The following is a 24,645-nucleotide window of genomic DNA, read 5'->3' as shown; positions in this document are numbered from 1 at the left end:
AGACGAGACGAGTAATCCAGGAAGTGACAGCCGCTGATCAGCGGGAGCTGCACACTCATCTTCATTTCCGCCAGCGGAACTGTGTTCCACCCCGTCCTGCCTGCTGCCCACCCCTGGATATGGTCAGGTATGCAGAACCAGTAGAAAAAGTTTGATTTTTTTTTCTTTTTTTCCCCTTCTGGACTCTGGGTATGTTTTTCCTATTGCAGTAAATGAGGTTGAATGTGTGTAATTTTAGAAGAGCTGTGCGTGTTTTCGTGCGTGTGTACATACACATACAGTTTGTATAGTAGATAATGTATATTTTTGTGTGCCTGTGTGTAGTATGTATGTACACCTATGACATATATACATAGAATTAAATAGTATATTTTGGATGTTCAGTAATAATAAATAGATAGGGAAATTGTATCTCTTTGAGGCGAGGAGAGGCCAGGCACCTTAACTCCTTGATGTGAGTGATGTCAAGTTGGCCACCTTTAAGCCAGTCGACATGACCTTTAAGCCACCTCCGGTCACATGATCGTCAAGCCATTCCCACTTGGTCACACAGCTGGCAAGCCACACCCACAAAGTAAGCCACGCCCAGAGTGTCATAGTGAAACCTTTGCAGCCCTGCCCTGCCTCTAGTCCTCTAATAATCTTTCTTGCTCTTTCCACTGTTTAGTGCCATATTTTTTCTCTTCTCTTCAGCAGTTAAGGAGTAAACATCGCTGTCACTAGCCAGATTCAACGGGCCAACATTTAATGCATCAGTCATTCTGGCAATTTCACAATGATAATCTAACCAATCTGGAAGTTCAGCTTGGAGAAAGCTGCAGTAGGTTCAGAATGTTCCCCGTATTTTATGGATGTACAGAAATTGACCAGCGCAAGCTTCTGTGGTCCAGCATCTTACCTTCAACCTTTGGAAGCCTGTTGCCAGTTAAAGTACCATATTCCATCCATTTGAGCAAATTAACAGTTCCAGGAAAGCTTGTGTTTATGTACATATATATATTTAATCATCCAAGACGTTCTGAAAAAGAAAGGGGGAAGGAAGCACAGAAGTCAAGATATAAGTCAGAGTAACAACGGAGATGCCAAAAAGGAGAATTTTTATTTATTTGTTTGTTTGTTTGTTTGTTTGTTTGTTTATTTGTTTGTTCATTTGTTCGTTTGTTTGTTTGTTCGTTCATTCGTTCATTCGTTCGTTCGTTCGTTCGTTCATTCGTTCATTCGTTCATTCGTTCATTCGTTCATTCGTTCATTCGTTTGTTTCTTTGTTTATTACTCATGCTTATAGACCGCCCAACTCCTTCTGGACTCTGGGTGGTGCACAACATGTAAGAAACCATAAACAAAAACAATCTAAAAAACCATTAAAAATTAACTTTTAATTATCCCTCCTTTCCTCTGTGAGCTTTAGAAAAGAAACACCATCTTGGGCCCAAATTAGACTTAACAAATAACAGATGTGAATACATTTTCAGGCAAAATGTTCCCATAATTAAAACAATAGGAACCAAGTCAGTATCCTATTACCTTCAAAGTAAAATGTACATGCATAAAAGATGCTTAGGAACATCATTGTGAAAACAAAAATTCTACAGCAGCAGTAAAATCTTGTTGCCCATTAGGGGGGGTTCCCCTCTTGAATATTTCTGGGTGCTGAGCTACAGATTAAGGCAAAATATGCATTATTACTTGCCGTGGAATGGCACTTAGTTTCATCTCGAGGGCAATATTTCTCAACCTTGGAAACTTGAAGATATGTCGACGTTACCTCTTCAGGTTTCCAAAGTTGAGAAGAATTGAACTGCAAAAAACTTTAAGGACTACAAAAATGGAAGGCTGAATAACATGATTTATTTTATTTATTTATTTTATTTATTTTTTGTCAATTATGTAGTGGGATATACAAAGATATAACAGTGTTTATGCACATGATACATGAACATTAGGACAGGGGATAGAAGGCATGCCCCTTACTAATCTCTTAGGAATCAGGAGAGGTCAACAATGGATAGTCTAAGGGTAAAGTTCTGGGGTTTAGGTGATGATACTACAGAATCAGGTAGTGTGTTCCATGTATCAACTACTCAGTTACTAAAGTTGTATTTCCTGCAATCGAGTTTAGAGCAGTTTACTATAAGTTTGTATCTGTTGTGAACTTGTGTGTTGTTGTGGTTGAAGCTAAAGTAATCATTGACAGAAAGCATGTTGTGGCAGATGATTTTATGGGCTATGCTTAGGTTGTGTTTAAGGTGATGTAGTTCTAAGCTTTCTAAACCTAGGATTGTAAGTCTAGTTGCGTAGGGTATTCGGTTGCAAGTGGAGGAGTGGAGGGCTCTTCTAGTAAAGTATCTCTGGACATTTTCTAGAGTGTTTATGTCCAAAATGCAGTGTGAGTTCCAGACAGCTGAGCTGTATTCAAGGATTGGTCTGGCGAAAGTTTTGTATGCTCTGGTTAGTAGTGTGAGATTACCGGAGCAGAAGCTATAATTAACAGAATAACAAAGCTAGAAGGGACCTTGGAGATGTTCTAGTCTACCCCCCTGCTCAGGCAGAAAACCCAATATCGTTTTAGACAAATGGTTGGCTCTTCTTAAAATTCTCCATTAATGAAGCAATCACAACTAGTGATGGGAAAACCAAACCCGCACAATTCGGATCCGTATGCCGGTATGTCGAACATGAACCTGAAATTTTTTGAAACTTCGGGCAAAGTTTGGGGTTGCGTTCGGCGTTCGGAGCTTTGACGTCACTGGCAGGTTGCTAAGAACGCCAAGGTGATCACTTCCTGGATTCCATGGAATTTAGGAAGTGATCACCTTGGCGTCCTTAGCAACCTGCCGGTATACGTGACATCAAAGCTCCACCCCCGGAATCTTTTAGTGGGATTCCCCATTCAGGTTTGGGTTCAGTTCGGGTTCGGCCGAATTTTGCGTAAAGTTCATCTGAACTTGCCGAACCCAAACACCGTTGGGTTCGCCCATCACTACTCACAACTTCTGGAGGCAAGTCATTCCACTGATTGATAGTCACATGCAACCTGTAAGATGCCTATTGCCCAACTCCAAGAACAAAGAAAAAAATTAGGAAAGTCAGAATTATTTCCAACTATTCTTTTAGAAACATAGAACCATAGAAGATTAATGGCAGAAAAAGACCTCATGGTCTTTTAGTATAGTATAAGGGCATCTAGTCTGCCCTTCTACTATTCCCTATATTTTATCTTAGGATGGATATATGTTTATCCCAGGCATCTTTAAATTCAGTTACTGTGGATTTACCAACCACATCTGCTGGAAGTTTGTTCCAAGCATTTACTACTCTTTCAGTAAAATAATATTTTCTCTCTTTTTCTTGTGACATGGTTTATTGTGGCTTCAAATCCTGCCTTGGGCCATTAATGTATATACTGACCTTTTCTAAAAAAAAGAATAAATCTCTGAAAACGTCTTCTCTCCAACTTAAAGTACTCTATTAAATATAGCTGAAAATGCTTTGTGACACTTAAATCTACAAACATTTAAGAACTATAGAAAAGCTGACTGGGAAATGTCTGGGGAATTTTTATCTAAGGATTTTGTCAAGAGAGAACAAAAAAAACCCACATACACACACACACAACCCCCATCGATTGGGCATATCTCAAGATGTCACAAAGCAACACACAACATGAGGTTCAGACTTAGCATTTTTCTTACTAATAATTTTTGCCGGGATTTATTGTGATTTTCAAATAACACATCATAATATCTATTCATAGTGGATTTTTTCATGCTTTTTAATCATAGAAACATAGAAGATTGACAGCAGAAAAAGACCTCATGGCCCATCTAGTCTGCCCTTATACTATTCCCTGTATTTTGTCTTAGGATGGATATATGTTTATCCCAGGCATGTTTAAATTCAGTTACTGTGGATTTACCAATCACTTCTGCTAGAGGTTTGTTCCAAGCATCTACTACTCTTTCAGTAAAGTAATATTTTCTCATGTTGCTTCTGATCTTTCCCCCAACTAACCTCAGATTGTGCCCCCTTGTTCTTGGGTTCAATTTCCTATTAAAAACACTTCCCTCCTGAACCTTTTTTAACCTTTTAATGTATGTACCGGTAAATGTTTTGATCATGTCTCCCCTTTCCTTTCTGTCCTCCAGACTATACAGATTGAGTTCATTAAGTCTTTCCTAATAAGTTAATCAGCTAGGTTCTTTAAATCAGGACTCTCCAACCTTGGCAACTTTATTAAGCCTGGTGGACTTCAACTCCCAGAATTCTCCAGACAGCATAACTGCCTGGAGAATTCTGGGAGTTGAAGTCCACCAGGTTTAAAGTTGCCAAGGTTGGAGACCTCTGGTTTAAATCATACAATTTTGTCCTGGTTCAAGTTTGCAACATTAGACGTCCCATTGCAACGGATAATCAAAGAGGAAAAAACAGGACATTTCATTGAACACTAGGTTCAGACTTAGCATTTTTTTCTTACTAATAACTTTTGCCGAGATGTATTGTTATTTTCAAATAACACATTGTAATAATTATTGATAGGGGTTTTTTCATGTTCTTTAATCAGATAGGTTCTTTAAATCATACAATTTTGTCCTGGTTCAAGTTGACAACATTAGAGAAGTCCCATTGCAACAGATAGCCAAAGAGGAGAAAAACAGGACATTGGTTAAACGCCGCCAACCAACAGTTTTTCCTCCAATTCCAAAACAGGATTATAGCTTTTTTAGCCTTGTGAATAAGCCATGCCTTAAGAAGACCATTTATCCAAAGCGGCAAGCATAGCGATTCTTAAACCTCTGGTAATTCAGGTACCAAAAAAAGAACCTTTTTAAAAAAAAATAAAAAATAAATAAAGCAAATCTATTGTCCCCCATATTAATTACTTCACAGTCCCTGGATGTTTAAATGGACAGCCCTGATACCCAAGAACCAGTTAAATCCTACATTGTCCTTGCATGATAGAAAAGATTATAGAGGCTGAAAAGAAGAGGGACACAGTCTCACAGCTCCTTCGACTTCACTGTGAAAGGATCATTGTGTCGCCCTCATAAATCCCCCTGCTCCTGGCTCTTGACAACCAAAGTGATGGACAATAGAATTATTGTATTGGACAAAACATCCCTTGTGTGCCAACGGGCTTATCTATTTAATTTACAAATGTCTTTCATTGTCCCCCAATAATTCCCCATTAGATTTTTTTTTTAAATCACCCCTATTGTGAAGAAGACTAAATAAATATTCACAGTTCTATGGCAAATTTGCTAGCATGAATAGCACCAATAGAAAACAGGGGAGAAAAGAGACTGTGTTTTTCTTTCTATTTCCCCCACACACTATTCAGCCCCCACCCTTGTATGTAATTTATCATTGCTGTACCGGATACATATGTTTTCGTCTAGTTTTCTGCTTTCTCGTCGGAAGAACCAGCTGTGCTCACCTAGATTTAGAAATACCCATCCCTCCAAAGCCAGTTAGGTGACATTAATATGGTGTCTATGTTCAGAATCTTTACGGATTTAAGGAAGTCATCACAGATTGCATATTTTTGATTTTTTTTTAAGGATTACATTATTTAGGGTTTAACTTCATTACCCAGAATCTTTTTTCATGTATCTTTTTTTTCTCGCTTGCTTTTGTTTACCTCCCCTCTTTGTAACTCTTCCGTATTTTTAAGTTAGGATAGATAGATAGATAGATAGATAGATAGATAGATAGATAGATAGATAGATAGAATAGATGGGTGTGTGTATGGGTGGGTGGATGGATGGATGGATGGGTAGGTAGGTAGGGAGATAGGTAGGGAGATAGGGAGGTGGTAGGTAGATAGATAGATAGATAGATAGATGGATGGATGGATGGGTAGGTAGGTAGATAGGGAGATAGGTAGGGAGCTAGGTAGGGAGGCAGGGAGGTGGTGGGTAGATAGATAGATGGATGGATGGATGGGTAGGTAGGTAGGTAGGTAGGGAGATAGGTAGGGAGTAGATAGGCGGTGGATGGATAGAGAGATAGAGAGATAGATAGAGAGATAGATAGAGAGAGGGATGGATAGATAGATAGATAGATAGATAGATAGATAGATAGATAGATAGATAGATAGATAGCATTTAGATTTATATACCACTTCACAGTGCTTTACAGTCCTCTCTAAGTGGTTTAAAGAGAGTAAGCATATTGTCTCCAACAATCTGGGTCCTCATTTTACCAACCTTGGAAGGATGGAAGGCTGAGTCAACCTTGAGCCTACTGAGATTTGATCTGCCAAACTGCTGGCAGCTGGTGATCAGACAATGTCACTTGGCAGGGCGTAGTGGAAGAGCCTTCTCTGTGGGGGGCCCAGCCCTCTGGAATCAACTCCCCCTGGAGATTCGCACTGTCCCCACACTCCTCGCCTTCTGTAAGAGTCTTAAGACTCTCCTATGTTGCCAGGCTTGGGGCAATTAGGTCTCAGTCCCCTGGCCAACGAAATGAGATATATGTTATATGACTGAATTAGTATGATTGTTTTTAAATATTAGAGATTAAACTGTAATTTTAAATTTACCGTAATTAGATTTGCCTTTCTGTTGTATTATTGTTATATTATATGCTGTGAGCCACCCTGAGTCCTCGGAGAAGGGCGGCATACAAATCAAATGAATGAATGAATGAATGAATGAATGAATGAATGAATGAATGAATGAATATTTTTTACACCAATTTCTGTGGGAGGTTTAAGATGATGGTAGAGATTTTTGCCTCATTTGATGATTGTTTGGATAAAGAGCATTTTGGCGCTTTGTCTCACTTTAGATCTGGAATTAATACCTCTGTTCTTATTATGTCTGGGGTGCAAACTTCTTCTAAACAAAACAATTTGCATGCAAAAGTAACACATGGTCTTCAAAGAGTTTGGAATTGCAACTCCCTCTCAGATAAGTGTAGTTTGTCCAATATTCAATCAATTCACTGATTTCAGCTTGTGAGAAATTAGATCAGAGTTAATCTTCCCCAACCAGCAGATGAACATATTTAATACAATAGCTGACTGATTGAGGCTTATCTAACCCACATTATATTCAAATCATATGATTAATCGTGTTTATTTCAGATATTTCTCGCCTGCTGCCCAATTTAGCACATTTCTAGAAAAATCCATAATTTTGAACTTATAACCCAGTGAAAGATAACTAAAATAAAATTTAAAGCAGTAATTCTTTGCAAGAACTATTTTGGAAAAAACACTAGAAAATTAAAGAATACACATTAGACAGATAGGCAGAAAAATGACAGACTATAAATATAGATATAGGTATTTGAAAACCCATCAGCCTTACAACCATAAAACTCATTTGTTACTTTATTAACCATACATTAAATTCATTATACATCTACTGTATATAACAACATAGTAATGTCCCTACAATGTAATAACCTTCAGTTGTTAAAATGTCAAAAGAGCCTTTCATTCAAACACTTACATATAAGCAATTATATAAAATATATATAATTGAATATTGAGTGCAGCAGTAGACGCAAGCTTCAGTATAAGTTCAGTAAGCAATTACAGTTTTAAAAAATGGAAAAGAAAAAATGTTCCAGCTCCTTGGTAATGCTGGAAAGAAAAGGCACATCTATTCAACTCCTTTATTTTTCCTCAACAAAAGACATGTGATTCATCCGATGATTGCAAAAAACATGATGAAAGGATAGGACTGAAGTATGAAAGTAATACAAAAATAAAGCCAGAAACCCCTATTTACTTTGAGTGGAATTTCCAGTAACAGAAGAATTGCATGCCAGGATACCGAAGTAGCTTCTGATGTCCTGTTCAAATCTTTTACTTGTCAAAAAAAAGAAAAAATCTTTGAGAACTATCGAAATGACAGATAAATAGAGGAGGACAAATGGTGGTCCCGTCTTCAAAAAAGATAGAAGGAAAATTCAAGGAATCAAAATCCTGAAAAGGAAGCTTTGTGAACAGAATGGGTGGACTATCCCAAAGGTGCTTTTTTCAAAAAGCAACAGGACTTTTTTTTTTCTTTGAAGACATTTTTTCTTCTCATCCAAGAAACTTCTTCAAGTCAGAAGAAGGGTGGTCTATTACAGTGTTTCCCAACCTTGGCAATTTGAAGATATCTGGACTTCAACTCCCAGAATTCCCCACCCAGCATTCGCTGGCTAGGGAATTCTGGGAGTAGAAGTCCAAATGTATTCAAGTTGCCAAGGTTGGGAAACACTGGTCTATTAGATGTGGGTGGCAAACTGTATCTTACCTCAAAGATCATACTCAAATAGTTTCTCCTTAAGAGTTTTACCTCTAGGTAAAGCGAGACATTAAGTGAGTTAACACCATCTCCAATCTTTTTTTAAAATAATCTTTATTAAATTTCTACATATAAAAACAATCAAAACATTTTGTTGTTTACATCTGGGCATCGTGCTTTAAAAAGGATTCAGAGAAATATGAAGAAGAAGAAGAAGAAGAAGAAGAAGAAGAAGAAGAAGAAGAAGAAGAAGAAGAAGAAGAAGAAGAGCAGCAGCAGCAACAACAACAACAACAACAACAACAACAACAACAACAACAACAACAGAGTTGGAAGGTACCTTGGAGAACTTCTAGTCCAACCCTTTGCTTAAGCAGGAAACCTTACGCTACTTCAGACAAATGGTTATCCAATGTAACATAAAATAACATAAAATTTAAATAGGCTCCACAAAAAGAATTATCAGAATGCTAGAAACTAAATTCTGTGAAACCATATTGAAGAAATTGGGAAGCAAGAAGTTTTCGCATTTCATCAAGAAAACAAATAAGAACATTTTCCTACCAATTCAGATTACACACGTGTCTTTCTAAGTTATGGGAAGCTTAATTCTATTCGAAAATTGGAAAGAAATAAATCTTAGTAGAAAGATTGGAACAAATTTCAACACTGGAAACATTCCCCCCCCCCCAGAAAAGTGGTGGGCTCCCTTTGCTAGGTCCAAGTAAATGACTAGACACCATCTGTCAAAGATTTATCAGCTTGGATTCCTGCAATGAGCAGGGAATTGGATTCAGTATGAAATCACTGCTTACAACTGTATTATTTTATTTTTTAATTTAACTGGAAGTGGAAGCATGTGTGTCCAAAATATTATTTTTTTAAAAAAAAAACTTGGATGTTGAAGGATCCACAATTTACTAAATATCTTTCTTCTCCTTCCCCCCACTGCTCTTCCTTCAGTTTGGCTGTTCTCCACAAAGCCATTGGCTGCTTCAAAACCTGGTGTTGGCAACGAAAGTACATTCATATGGGCTTGGCTGGGTTGAACAGACCAAACACTCAATGAAAACTCCCCACAGCTGGCAGCTATATTGACCAAAAGGAATTTGCCCTGACAACAGAGCTGCAAAAAATGCATGGTGGGTGGGTCTCCAAGCCAGATCCAACTCAGGCAGTCATCAAGCCAAGACAATGGAGAAGCCTTAGATGATGTGGATTGTCATCTAAAGACACATAACAAGCATTTCTGCTCCCACCCTACTGGCTTCCCGCAAGGCAGGCCTGGAGGCCATGAACTGTCCATCTCTCATGGTCAAATTTTATTTTATGAATGGGGTTCATGCATAAGATTTGACTGGCTTTTATATATAAATGGGTTTTATCGGGGTTAGAAACATAGAAACATAGAAGTCTGACAGCAGAAAAAGACCTCATGGTCCCTTATACTATTTTCTATATTTTATCTTAGGATGGATATATGTTTATCCCAGGCATGTTTAAATTCAGTTACTGTGGATTTTTCTACCACATCTGCTGGAAGTTTGTTCCAAGGATCTACTACTCTTTCAGTAAAATAATATTTTCTCATGTTGCTTTTGATCTTTCCCCCAACTAACTTCAGGGTTAGTTTTTTAGAGATTATATTCGACTTCTTTTTATTGCTATATATTTTTGTATTGTATTATATTATGTTGTGAACTGCACTGAGTCCTTCGGGATTGGGCAGCATAGAAGTCGAATATATAAAATAATAAATAAATTTCAGTGTCTTCTGTTAGGCAGAGTGAATGGCTACCAAACTTTTTACTACCATACTGTGGGCGTGGCTTATGCATTTCCTTTCAACATCTTTCAGTGCAAATTAGGTGCTCTGGGGTGAAGCTCCATTTTCGCTACCCCACTGCATCACCCCCCCCTCCCCAATCTGGGCAGTAGCCCACCCCTGGTTAGGCACCAATGTTTATCTCTGTCTTTATGGTCTTTTAATTGATTAAAGGGTGGGTATCAAGCCCTAAATGGCTCAGGGCAAGTAAGGGCCTAAAGAGTCGGCCTTCCCCAGGTCCTGTCCGCCAAACTATGTCGGTTGATGGGACCTCGGGGAAGAGCCTTCTCTGTGGTGGTTCCGACCCTGTGGAATCAACTGCCCCCAGAGATCTCCTCCCCACCGGTCTTCCAGAAAGCCGTTAAAACCTGTTTTTTCCAGCAGGCCTGGAATTAGGATTGACAGCAAATATGTACGTTTTTATTTATCATATTATAGTTTTTATTGCACTGTGGATTCTATTGTTGTATTTTATCACTCTTTTTACCAGTATTTGCATTTATCACTGTTGTTAGCCGCTCTGAGTCCGCTTTAGAGTGAGCGGCATATAAATACAATAAATAAATAATAATAAATAAAAAAATAAGCACAAAACATTCAAAACAATCATTATGTGTTATGAGAATCATAAAGTGTTGTATCACATGATTATTGATAAATCCATATTTTCTTTTTATGTACACCAAAGAAAAATTCCTTGTGTGTCCAATCACACTTGGCCAATAAAGAATTCTATTATATTCTATTATATTCTATTTTATTCTATTAACAAGAATACCGAGACATTTTGACAATCATCAATGAAGTAAATATGCTCTTATTGTCCTGAAAGGAGTTTTCTTCTTGCCAACAGCCAAATATTTTTAAATGTAAAAGGATGGCTTTAAAAATGACTAAGAGTTATTGAGAAAGATGAGGTTTGGGGATTTCCTTTTAAAAAAACCCTGCCTAATCTTTGCAGGAGAATTGTAATCTTATTCTGTAAATAAATGCTCTCTTTTCTGCAATACCCAGATGAATTGGAAGGCAATTCAAGGTGCTAGTTATCACTTTGTAAGTCCTGAATGAAATGATTGCAGAGAGTGCCTCTCTGTATGAATGTCTGCCCGTCTCACTAGATCAGATAGGGTGCAATATGCTCCACGTTTTCTACCTGCATCTTGCCTTTAGTAGGACCTATTTCTGGGTCTCCCCTACCTTACGTGACACCCTCCCTCCAATGATCAGTAATAGAGTGTCCTGGGCTCTTAGCGGCAGCCACCTCCGTTATCTCTTAACCAATTTCGGGCCTTCTCCGGGTCCCGTCGACTAAACAATGTCGTCTGGCGGGACCCAGGGGAAGAGCCTTCTCTGTGGTGGCTCCGACCCTCTGGAACCAGCTCCCCCCAGAGGTTAGGATTGTCCCCACTCTCCTTGCCTTTCGGAAACTCTTTAAAACCCACCTCTGCCGTTAGGCATGGGGGAATTGAAACATCTCCTCCTTGCCTATGTAGTTTCTGTGTATGATTCGACTGTGTGCTTGTTTTTTATATATTGGGGTTTCTTTTGGATTTTTTAATTTAGATTGCTAAATATTAGATTTGTTACTATGTATTGCTTTTTACCATTGTTGTGAGCCGCCCCGAGTCTACGGAGAGGGGCGGCATATAAATACAATAAATCTAATCTAATCTAATTTCACAGAGAAAGCTGTTTTGCTTTGAAATATCTGTGTGGTGGATTCTCCCTTTGTTTGAATTCCTAGTCCCAAAGCATAACAGAGGGGACCCTGGAGGTCTTCTAGTCCAACCCAATATGCTATTACTTAGAATAGAGAAACTGTGTCAAAAGTTGACACCACAATCATTAATTAATCCATAATGACTCCCCGTGGACTTCATTCAGGTGAAGAAGTATTCAATTCCCGTACGATTCTTTCCAGATGCTTCAGCAATAATTTTGGGCATTGCCAAGTATCTCCTCTACCCCATATTTTTCTTGCATGCATTTAATGCAATTATAATTTTAAAACAAACAGCAAACTATTTAAGCATTGATTTCCCTGGACTTGTTGAAATTTCAAGTCCTTATTTCATAAGGAAAAAAAAAATCTGACAGTTCAAAATGCCTGAAAAGTTCATATTTGCACAAAACCACATTTCCCTACCCTCAGGGGAGAAAAATAGATAAACTAATTGCTTTTCAGCAAAAACAAACCCCACCCAATCATTAACAAGAGAAAGGTAATTACTTTTGGCAGCCAATTTGGGGTGTTACGAAAAGCAGGGGGAAAAATGTTAGTTCTGTTTTATTATATGCTTATTGCAAGCTAGGAAAACATAGAATTTTCCATCTCAAATGCCAAAGTACCCTTGGCTGGCCTTGGGATATGTGCATTTCGACCTGGAACAGTGTGTGTGTGTGTGTGTTGTTATTGCTTTCTTGCAAAATGTTTTGGTCTGGCCCTGTTTGTGTTTGACTCTCTGGATGGTGTCTTTCCATACAGTACTGAGAAGGAGGGAGGAATGGATTGATGTTTCTTGAGGGTTTTCGGAAGACTTTGCTTACTTTTCTTTGGGGTCATGCTTTGGCGTCGTGCGGCATCCCAGACATATGGTACTGCTTCAACTGCACAGCACAAGGGTCACTTCAACAAGACCTAGAATTTTAATTGGAAAAAGCCGTTGGGCCTACCGCAAAGATGGGCGCCTATCCAGAGAATTCAGTTCAACTTTGAGTGTAAACAGCAAAACCCCTATATATCATCCCTCTTGGGCAATATTAATTGTGCAGCTGGCTAAATTGCTGATTGATTTGTGGTTAGTGAAGGTCAAAGGTAAAATTTGACATGTTGATTCTGGAGGATAAAATGGCCTTTCCCCAAGGCTGAAAATCATTGGGCCAGCATCTCATGGGTGCTGGAGCTGCCATAGGGCAATGGCTCACGTGCTCTCCAATATGGCTCCACGTGTCACCTGTGGCACGCATGCCATAGGTTTGCCATCACGGAGATAGGATATAGGATAGGATTGCAAGATAGGCAAGATAGAGAGGCAAGACAGACAGATTTATTTATTTGACTTCTATGCTGCCCAATCCCATAGGACTCAAGGCATCTTACCACAATATAAAACGATACAATATAATTGTATAATAATAATCTCGCAGAATGCAGTTGCAAGAGCAATCATGGGCTTCCCTAAGTATGTCCATGATACACCAACACTCCGCAGTCTGCATTGGTTGCTGATCAGTTTCCGGTCACAATTCAAAGTGTTGGCATTGGACCAGAATATCTCCGGGACTGTCTTCTGCCGCACGAATCCCAGCGACCAGTTAGGTCCCACAGAGTTGGCATTCTCCGGGTCCCGTCGACTAAACAATGTCGTTTGGCGGGACCCAGGGAAAGAGCCTTCTCTGTGGCGGCCCCGACCCTCTGGAACCAGCTCCCCCCAGAGATCAGAATTGCCCCCACCCTCCTCACCTTTCGTAAGCTCCTTAAAACCCACCTCTGTCGTCAGGCAGGGGGGAACTGAGATATTCCCTTCCCCCTAGGCCTATACAATTTATGCATGGTATGTTTGTGTGTATGTTTGGTTCTTAAATTAGGGTCTTTTAAATTATTTTAAATATTAGATTTGTTATATGTTGTTTTACTATTGTTGTTAGCCGCCCCGAGTCTACAGAGAGGGGCGGCATACAAATCTAATAAATAAATAAATAAAATAAAATAATAGGAAGAAGTCATTATTAAAATTAATAACAAGATGATGTTCTTAAATTATTCCTGTTTCTCCATTATTCCCAGAATTTCTTTAAAGCACTATGCAAAAGACGGGCATTTTTAACAATCTTAAAATATCAAGAGCTCTTTTCTGGTGAGATCTCATTAGTATCAATATAAACTTAGATTTATTACTCAGTGTTTTGGCTTTATTTAGCATTAACCCACATTTGACATTTTGTATAGTATCCTCAATTTTTTTAAAAATAAAAGATGTCAAGACTTAGCCTGGGACTTTATGATATTAAATATACTTGCTGCCTCATCTCCCCGCTCCTTTTTTTTTCTGTGATAGCAAACTTTTGGGCTATTTGAAAAAGAATCTGTTGTTTAGCAGAGGAAATGTTTTGTATGGATTCAGGAAGTACTAATTTCTTAGTCTATATATGTGCCTACACAAGGAGCCAAATTGGATTTATAGCTCAGCAGCATGCATTGCATCAAACGTGACTTATTTGAACCGCAGCTAAAATAAGATGCTGTTATCTACTTTACCTACAAACCACAATTCTCAAATCCAGTAGCCTGACTGCAGGACTGTGATATGTTCAAACCACACAACGTTACTACACAGCACAGTATGTGGGTTCTAGCAATCTTAAATTTTAAGTCAAAAAGCATTTAATTCTTTACCTTCCTTTCTGCAATTATATCAGTTAGACTTCCACTTTCTTGGTTAATATCACAACATTTAATGAAAGGCATATATCTGCCAGTGTTTCAAAACAAAACATTTTGCTTTTCTTGATTATGGATGCCCTCTGAAAATTATAGATTTATCCTAAGGAACAAAAGACAGACTGAGGACAAAACAGGGGAGTGTAATACACAAGCAATGGGTCTCAGCATTTAGTTAAAGTGGATGCCTCATCAGGAGCTAAATCTAAGGATTCAGTGTATTTTTGATAGGATTTGGATCAATGCTGGTTTTAAAGTATGTCCCACAGGGATGTTAAAGAAAATAAGATTTATCCTCCTTAATCCTATGGGGAAAAACTACACAAAACAAGAATCGGCTTTTCCAAATTGGTTTGGGATGACAATATGCCCACACTAAAATTTATTTTAAGTGGGTTGTTTCTGAAAACACGCACAGCAAATTCTTGTCTACTGTAGTGAAAAGAAGCTAGGACATTCACAGACATTTGGGTTGAAACTCATGGCTTCTCCCTCTCACCTTTCTGGATACTTAGCATGGTACTTATTGGCCTCAAAGTCACTTTGAAGTTGTATGTTTGCCTATTGGCCATCTCTGACCTCAGTTCTACCTTAGATAATGTCCTTACAAGGTAGGCTGAAGAGCAGACCCCAGTTAGTATTCTATTGAATTACAGTGGTACCTCTACCTAAGAATGTCTCTACTTACGAACTTTTCTAGATAAGAACCGGGTGTTCAAGATTTTTTGCCTCTTCTCAAGAACCATTTTCTACTTACAAATCCGAGCCTCCAAACTGTAACTGGAAAAGGCAGGGAGAAGCCTCTGTGGAGCCTCTCTAGGAATCTCCTGGGAGGAAACAAGGCCGGAAAAGGTAGGGAGAAACCTCTGTGGGGCCTCTCTAGGAGTCTCCTGGGAGGAAACAGGGCCGGAAAAGGCAGGGAGAAGCCTCCGTAGGGCCTCTCTAGGAATCTCCTGGGAGGAAACAAGGCCGGAAAAGGCAGGGAGAAGCCTCTATGGGGCCTCTCTAGGAGTCTCCTGGGAGGAAACAGGGCCGGAAAAGGCAGGGAGAAACCTCTGTGGGGCCTCTCTAGGAGTCTCCTGGGAGGAAACAGGGCCGGAAAAGGCAGGGAGAAGCCTCTGTGGGGCCTCTCTAGGAATCTCCTGGGAGAAAACAGGGTCTCCACCCTCCCTGTGGTTTCCCCAATCGCACACATTATTTGCTTTTACATTGATTCCTATGGGAAAAATTGCTTCTTCTTACAAACTTTTCTACTTAAGAACCCGGTCATGGAACAAATTAAGTTCCTAAGTAGAGGTACCATTGTACTACTTTACCTCTACTATAATATTTTGTGAATGGCATCTCCCTCCCATGATCCCTCTTTGAAAAAGCTCCTAGAAACTTTTTAATAATTTCCTTCACTGATATCTCATACTGTGCTTGAGGCCTTCTGTATCAATGAAATTGAGGCTTGCATGCAGACCCATTTTCAGGGCTATGATAATGAAAATAGCACGGAAGTCAGTCTGCACTGCCATTGAGAAATAACACTGATGAAGCGTAACATCTCGGGTGCTGCCCCCAAATTTCGTACACTAATGCGAGTTTGGAATAATATTCAAAGCTCAAGCCACCACCTTTAAAATCTAGTGAAGGAGATTTGAGCAGGTATTCAATTCCAGTACTCAGAATAAATGGGTTTCATCAGCTCCTTGCTTGGTTCATGTAGCTATTATGGACGGGCACAATTTATTTCCATGAAGCACTTTGCACCATGGAAACGACGCAGCATAAAGGCCAAGGCTATTCATCTCAACAACTGGTATCTTCTCTAAACTGTTTCCTCTAAGGCATCCAGGACTTAGAAACATCTAAGCCTGTCCAGTATAATACAGAAGTGTCTGCTGTAGAACTGCCTGTCATAGATTGTCCTGAAACAGTCAGTGTTTCTATTTGGCTTTTAAGACATTGAGATCTGGGGGAGAGCACAATAATTCCCAGAATTCAATGTTTTGTTTGAAGCATTATCCAAGGCAGGGGTCTGCAACCAGTCCAAACTGGGAGGAACCCACTTCTGGGCTCCAGAATGTGCCCGAAAGCTTGGAAGACTAAATCTCTGGTCCTAGTGACCAACCCAGAGTGAATCCTGCGACATTATCCTGGGAAATGTATATTTGTGTTTGCGGAGAAGGATGGCATAGAAATCCAACCAACCAAACAAACAACAAAACAAACAACCAAACAAAAACAAACAAGTCTGTCTGTCTGTCTGTCGATATCTATCTATCTATCTATCTATCTATCTATCTATCTATCTATCTATCTATCTATCTATCTATCTATCTATCTATCTATCTATCTATCTATCTAATCTATCTAATCTATCTATCTATCTATCTAATCTATCTAATCTATCTATCTATCTATCTATCTATCTATCTATCTATCTATCTATCTATCTATCTATCTATCCATCCATAAACTGAAAGTTTCAGAAAGGGACAGGGAGCTATATCATCATTAACTGATAAGTAATGACATAAGAGCCGCAGAGAAAGTTACCCTGAACAACAACAACAGCAGCAACAGTTAAACTTTAAGCTACTGAAGTCAGCAGATGCTACAGCATCTAAAGCAGTCCAGTTATTAGCAAATTAAAAATAATCCTTAAATTCTCCAAGAAGTCCATCGGGGATGTTAGTCTCACACTTCTCATTGATTTTAATTTAAGTTCCTGAGGAGTTCAGTAAAGTTGCATCTCCAGTGACCCTTTTTAAAGCAAACAATTGGCAGTTTATTAAGTCATGGTTTCTAAATCGCATGCCCGTCCTGCTCCTTTTTAATGATGACTTGGGGGTAAGGCAAAGGAGCAGAGACGAGGAAGAAGAGAAAGGTCAGAAAGAAAGCAATATATAACTGCTGTGACTCAATGTTCGCTTCATCTTTGCTAGTGAATGGTGGTTTTTTTTTAAAGTACTTTTGTTCAGAAGTAAAAGGGTAATTACAGTAATAATGAAACAAAACAAAGAAAAAAGTTGCATGCTGTCAAAAGATTCCCTTCCTTTGTCCTGAATGAACATCAGCCAATTGTCTGTAAATTTATCTTGTGCCATTCTAATTGCATTCCCAAAGAGCACCTGTTCCAGATTAAATTCCATTGAATTCAATGCAACTATTTTGGATGGCAAAGATTTATGTCAGGGTAGAGAAACCGTATCTACAACAAAAAATGCCAAACACCCATCCCAGTGGTGAAATCCAATTTTTTTTCCTGTGGGCATGGTGTGGCTTGGTGGGTGTTGTGGTTAGCTCTGGTCCTGCTCCTGCCCCAAGGACTGTGGATGTGGGGGAGACATCCACATGCTGCAGGCCTGTTTTGCCCCTGGTGGAATCTGCTGATGAAGGCTCCTCTGACCAAGAAGACATGAGTGAAAGGGAGGAGGAGAGTGTGGCAGACAGCTCAGAAGGAGATCAATTATCTAGCTCCTCCTTGGATTCAGAACAAGAGTTAATGATACAGCCACGCATGCGGAGAGCGATGCATAGGCAACAACAACTGAGAGATTATTATGAAAGAAAATGAGGCCACCTGTGGTTGGGTGGGGCTGTGGTAATTGGTGAGGCTGCTATAAATAGCAGCCTGTGGGTTTGGCCATTGTGGAGGATTATCTGATCCTTGTGTTTTGTGACTGCTTTACTGACTTTGACTTTTTGTGTGCTGATTTTCCCCCGCTTTGAAACTAAACCAGAGCAAAGTGTGTTTCACCTTGTGAAAGAAGAAGGACTGTGAATTGCCTCACAGCTGCAAGCTAAGTATCACAGAACTGATAAGGGACTTGTACAAATTACCAGTTTGTTTGCAGACAGTGCTCTTTGCTATACCAAAAGAGCGCTTGGTTTAAGTGAATTTTCATTATAAAGAACATTGTTTTGAATTTTCAAATGTGTGTGTATGTCTGAAATTTGTACCTGTGAATTTTTGGGAGGAGTCTGCCAGAGAGTCCGACAGAACAGTGGGCGTAGCAGGGGAAGGATGCTTCCAAATTTCCATACCCCACTCCCGGGAAAGGATACTGCAAAATCCCCATTCCCACCCCACTCTGAGGCCAGCCAGAGGTGGTATTTTCTGGTTCTCAAAACTACTCAAAATTTTCGTTACCGGAATATAAGATGCACCCAAATCAGCCTCTTTTAGAGAGGAAAAAGGTGCATCTTATGCTCCAAAAAATACAGTAAATATTTTAGCTACTTTATTATTATAATTGTATGTATATGTACATATACCCATACAATGAAATTCATACAATGCCTAAAGACCAGGCCCAACACACATAACCATCCTAAAAACACGTCCCATCCATCACAAAGTCCACACCCTCAATCACCCAAACATCCACCCCTTTAGTTCATTGTTAACTGCGAGTATAGCTCTGGGATAAAAACTATTCAGAAAACATGTGGTCCGAGTTTTAATTGTTCAATATCTTCTGCCGGAGGGCAACAGTCCTAAAAGATTGTAAGCAGGATGAGAAGAGTCTCTGAGAATGCTGTGCAACTTCCCAAAACAATGAGATGCAAAGATATCATCCAGTCCAGGGCTGGTGGTTGGAGCCCAGTAATATTCTGGACAGTTTTAATGATGATAAATGAATTGCCACAGTTAAATTAGTAACATCGTTGGTAAGAGGAATCTGGTTTTTATTTATTTGTTTGTTTATTTATTTATTCGATTTTTTTATGCCACCCTTCTCCTTAGACTCAGGCCGGCTTACAAAATGTTAGCAATAGCACTTTTAATAGGACCAGTATATTTCGTTGGTTTATTTTTGTTGGTCGTTAGTTTATGGAATTCACTTCCAGAAGAGGTTGTGACAGCTGTCAGCCTTGATAGCTTCAAGGCAGGATTAGACAGATTCATGGATGCCAAGTGTATCGGTGGTTATTAAAATGGATGCCCATGTGCCGCCTCTATGTTGGTTGAGGCAGACTGGATGCCCTTGAGTACCATTTGTTGGGGGTCAGGGGAAAGGGAGGGTTTTGCCTTCTCTTTCTGCTCAAGATCCTCAAGGACAATTGGTGGGCCACTGTGTGACACAGAATGCTGGACTCGATGGGCTTTGGCCTGATTCAGCATGGCTCTTCTTATCTTCTTATGTTCTTATTTCACTTACAATCCGGGTCCTCATTTTACCCACCTTGGAAGGATGGAAGGCTGAGTCAATCTTGAGCTAGTGATGAGATTTGAACCGCTGACCTATAGATCTACAGTCAGCTTCAGTGGCCTGCAGTACAGGACTCTACCTGCTGCGCCACCCTGGCTCTTTTTCCCGTTGATTCATTTTCCCATTGACTTTGCTAGTGGGAAGGTCGCAAAAGATCATCACATGATCCTGGGAAACTGCAACCATGATAAATATATGAGACAGGTGCTAACTGTCTGAATTTTGATCATGTGGCCATGGGGATGCTGTAACAGTTGTGATTGTAAGTCATACGGTAACTTTGAACAGTCACTAAATGAATGTTGTAGGTCACGGGTAGGCAAAGCTGGCTCTTCTATGACTTGTGGACTTTAACTCCCAGAATTCCTGAGCCAATCATGCTAGGAGTTGACGTTCACATGTCATAGAAGAGCCAACTTTGCCTACCCCTGTTGTAGGTCATAGACTAATTGTTTCCCCTCGTATCCTTTGGCTATGCTGGCTTGAGATTTATGCTACCTGAACTGGAGAACATCATCTGGAAAATAATAGGGTTTTTTTAAAAAAAACTTTTGCCTTGTTTTCATCGAAATGGACAGTTTTGGGTGTTTAAGAATTCTTGCATCATTGATAGAGGGCAGCAGCAGAATGGGAAATGGCAATTTTGCAAATTGGGTGGGTGTCAGAACTGATACCCGGTTAGGACTGGTTCGGGTGAAATGGTAGTAGTACAATAATGATCATTTCTCCTATCCTTCCACTTGACCTTTGAATGACATGCCAGAGGCTATGGTTCCAAAAGGAGAAGAATCTAAAGTTTTAGTTAAATGTGATGTGCTTATTCATCATCACATGGTTAATAACATGGGGATGGGGTTATTGAACACTTCAACAAGAGTTTGGAGAAGAGTTAAATGTACTGTAGTCATGAATTCACAGGCTGTTTATTCCTGCCATAATACAAGGTAGTTTTAATATTTATTTGTGTGCTATATTGGTCTGTGTCCATTATAAAGATTGCCTGATTGATCCATGACTTGTGAGAATTGCAGAGGAAGACACAATTGGACTGCAGGAGTTCAATGTCTTTTTTTCTGTCCTATAATGGCTCTCCCTTACAAACCTAGCATTTGAAAGGAAATAGCTTGAATAGAATCAGTAGAAAAGTATTACATTATAGGCTATAATAAGGAACTTTTATCTCTTTAATTTAAATTCCACACATTCTTAATTCAAGGATTTAAATCTGCTTGATTTAATGATTACAGTATTTCATATCAAGTGTTTAATATCCGTAAGATTTTATTTTTAAACCAAAGGAGTAGCTCATATACAAACATTTCCTTTTCATCCATATATTAATTTCGCTTGTTCCTCATTTTCTCATCCAGCTTCTAAAAAAAACCAACACTTTGATCACCAACAAGATAACAAAGCAGAGCAGAACTGCAGGTATTCCATTTCCTCGCCTTAAAAGTTCTTTTAATACAATTATTTCATTATAACCACAACTGATTCAAAACTAAAAACTCAAGCTCACATTCTCAGCAAGGTTCTTGCTCATTTCCCCAGTAACTTTGTGTTTCCTTGGGACAAAATAAAATAATAAAATAGGCTGAATAAAGCGTCTTGACCATGAAGCATTTGGGATAATTGGCTTTCAAGCTGTCATCCTGCTCATTTTATACAAAGCAACATGTTCACATAATGCTCTCAGATTCTCTTGTCCAGAGTTGGGGTCCAGCTCAAGGGATGATAAAAGTCTCAGACATCAGTCAACTGTTTGGAAAGCCATGAAAAGGACAATCTTTTCTTGTCTAGTACTTTTCTCAACTTAACCAATCATTTTTATTATTTTTACTTTTAGCCACTTTAGAATGTTAAGTGTTGTTATCAAAATAACTGCAGTGGGAAAACTTTTCTGCTCAAAAAGTTCTGCGGGATAAAGATGTCCAGTAGCCTTGTCAGAAATCATAATATATACATAGAGGAATGAGAACAGATTTGGAAGAGAAATATCAAATTAACAAAATCCACAATATAAAAAGAAAACCAATATAAAATGCTATACCTTTGGCATCTTCCACCCAAAAGACTAGCTAAAATGCACAAAAATTATAGTCCAATGTGTTGGAAATGTAAAAACACTCAAGGCACCTTCTTTCATCTATGGTGGTTGTGTTCAGAGACAAGAAAATATTGGAAAAAAATAAATAATTGGTTGTGTCAAATAACAAATGCAAAAATAGAATATACGCCAGAGTTTTTTCTACTGGGTATTATGAGAGGTACCTATTCTAAAAATGTAAAATATCTAAGCTTGCATATTACAACAGCTGCAAGGATTGTATTTGCACAGAACTGGAAAAATCCGCAAATACCTGAAGACAATGAGATCATCAAGAAAATATACGACTGTGCAGAGATGGACAGATTGACAATGGAACTTAATAATCGAAAGGAATCGGACTATTATGAAACCTGGACAAAATGGTACCAATGGACAAAAAAAAAAGAAACAAAAGAAACATCGAAATAAAATATCAAGAAATCTAAAAGTAATTCGAAGACAATGTCGATAGGAATGTATATATGATGTAGATTCATCTGTAAATATGATTATGTACTTTTTTTAAAAAATGGAAAAATTTAATAAATATATATTGAAAAAAAAAAAGAAATCATACTTTTAAAGTCTCCAGCCATCCAAGAGCAATTAAATGTTTCCAATAGAATGGCAAATTCTCCAAAATCTTTTCCACATAATTTCTAAAGACAAAGCTCCTTCCATTGATCTAAGCATAGTACATAAAATTATTTGCTACAATTATTTGCTACAATGACCTACCTGTCAATGAATACTTCAGCATCAACCACAACAATACAAGAGCACACAATAGATGCAAACTTAAGCTAATCCTCACCAAATTTGGTTGCATGAAACATGACTTCAGCAACAGAGTGGTCAAATATCTGGAATACATCACCTGGCTCTGTGGTTTCTTCCCCAAAGCCCCAAAACTGTAACCTTAGGCTATCTACTGTGGACCTCACCCCATTCCTAAGAGATGTGTAAGGGGCATGTATAAGCGCACTAATGTGCCTATGTCCCTGTCCTAATGTCCCCATTTATTCGAATCCATTTCTTGTATTAATAACCATGTTTATACCTATATCTGTTATCTAATACACACGCCTAACAAAATAAATAAAAATAAATATTAATAAACAAACCTATGAAAAGAGTTGCTTCATTATGTCTTCTCTTGGATCAAATAGAAGAAGCTAGAGAAGCTGCAGATTGCTGGATATGAGCCTTGGTGGCGCAGTGGTTAGACTGCAGTACTGCAGGCTATTTCTGCCGGCTGCTGGCTGCCAACAGTTCGGCAGTTCAAATCTTACCAGGCTCAAAGTTGACTCAGCCTTCTATCCTTCCAAGGTGGGCCCAGAGTGTTGGGGACAAAAGGCTGACTCTGTAAACGGCTTAGAGAGGGCTGTAAAGCATTGTGAAGCAGTACATAAGTCTTAGAGCTATTGCTATGTGATTATCACATGAACTACAGTACATTCAAGGCATTGTCCATAAATCTATTCACCCCAAAGTTCTTGAAGTCAATTTTGCAAACATTTATTTTCATTCCTGTCAATCCTGAATACCAAGTACAACCAGGGAACATCATAAAATGCTCAGCGCTCCCTCCAGATCAATAGAGGACTGCAAAATAGTCATTGGTCACTATTCTTTTCCCTGGGCTACAGTAACAAAAAAAAAAAATCTCTGTGTCATTGTACTACATAGAGGACAAAATGCATTACTAATCTCCTGTGTTCTGAAGACATAATAGGTGTGTGGTTGGCTGTTTTCCAAAACCATCTGAGCTATTAATGCAAGGGGGCAGCTTCCTAGCTATCATTTTTCCTTTGTTGAAATGCCAAGTTAGCGATGGCTAGGGCAATGCCATGATAGCATATTTCTCTGGCTGGAATTTTCTCAGCAGTTCCCATCTCATCTGCAATGCTATGTTATGAAGGAAGAATGAAGACCCATTTAAGAACACAGGCTAAAAGCAAACTTAAGTAGGAATCTGATTCAGCCATGGTGTAAAAGCTAAAGAAAATGGTAGGCAAGGTTGTAAAATTGAACAGATGGCAAGTAGAAAGAATGAGAGTCCGGTTTCCTAATTAGGCTGGCACATAAGTAACCTTATTACCATATTTTTCTTAGTATAAATGCACCTTTTTCCTCCCTAAAAGAGACTCTGAATCAATGTTCCCTCTAATTTTTTTTCGGTGTGGGTGGAAAAGTATAATGTCTGAGCAGCACATTTTCATGCCTGGGCGTGGATTGGTTAGAAACAAAAGGGAGTCACGTGATCTCAGGACACACAGCAATGGTCATAAATATGAAACGGCAGCAACGTTTTGATCCTACAATCATCTGGCTACTGCAAGTGTGAAAAGGGTGTATAAGTCACTTTTTTCAGGGCTGTTGCGACTTTGAACAGACAGTAAATGAACCATTGTAAGTCGAGGACAACCTGCCTTCCCCCCTCGATGTTTTCTGTGGAGCTTCAAAATGGACTCCTGATCTGCTGATCTGCTTCTAAATGAGTGCACTGGTCAGACAGATAATCCTCAACTTCTGTTCCCCAATGAAGACAAACATTGTCGAATGGCGGGAATATTTATTTTTATTTATTCTTTGTCCAATATACAATACATATGGAAGAGAATAGACATTAAGTAATATATATGACGATAGAAAGTAAAAAGAAGAGAAGTAGATGGGAGGGAGAGAGTATATATGATATAAGAGATAAGGAGAGAATATATATATATATATATATATATATATATATATATATATATATGTATGTATGTATGTATGTATGTATGTATGTATGTATGTGTGTATATATATATATATATATATATATATATATATATATATAT

At 38.8% G+C, this 24,645-nt stretch overlaps 1 protein-coding gene across 1 annotated transcript in view; it reads right to left on the bottom strand.

Annotated features, from left to right (window-relative positions):
- Positions 1-24,645, bottom strand: part of CDH11 (cadherin 11) — a 168,787-nt gene that overhangs the window by 96,704 nt on the left and 47,438 nt on the right. The window contains exon 2 of the mRNA XM_070760412.1: positions 899-1,018. The gene's annotated coding sequence lies outside the window, so the exon portion shown is untranslated. The remainder of the gene's footprint in view (positions 1-898; positions 1,019-24,645) is intronic.

Source organism: Erythrolamprus reginae, chromosome 9 (assembly GCF_031021105.1).
Source record: "Erythrolamprus reginae isolate rEryReg1 chromosome 9, rEryReg1.hap1, whole genome shotgun sequence".
NCBI classification, from domain to species: domain Eukaryota; kingdom Metazoa; phylum Chordata; class Lepidosauria; order Squamata; family Dipsadidae; genus Erythrolamprus; species Erythrolamprus reginae.
Note: the sequence above shows the minus strand (reverse complement) of the source record. Positions and strands in the feature narration are given on the sequence as shown.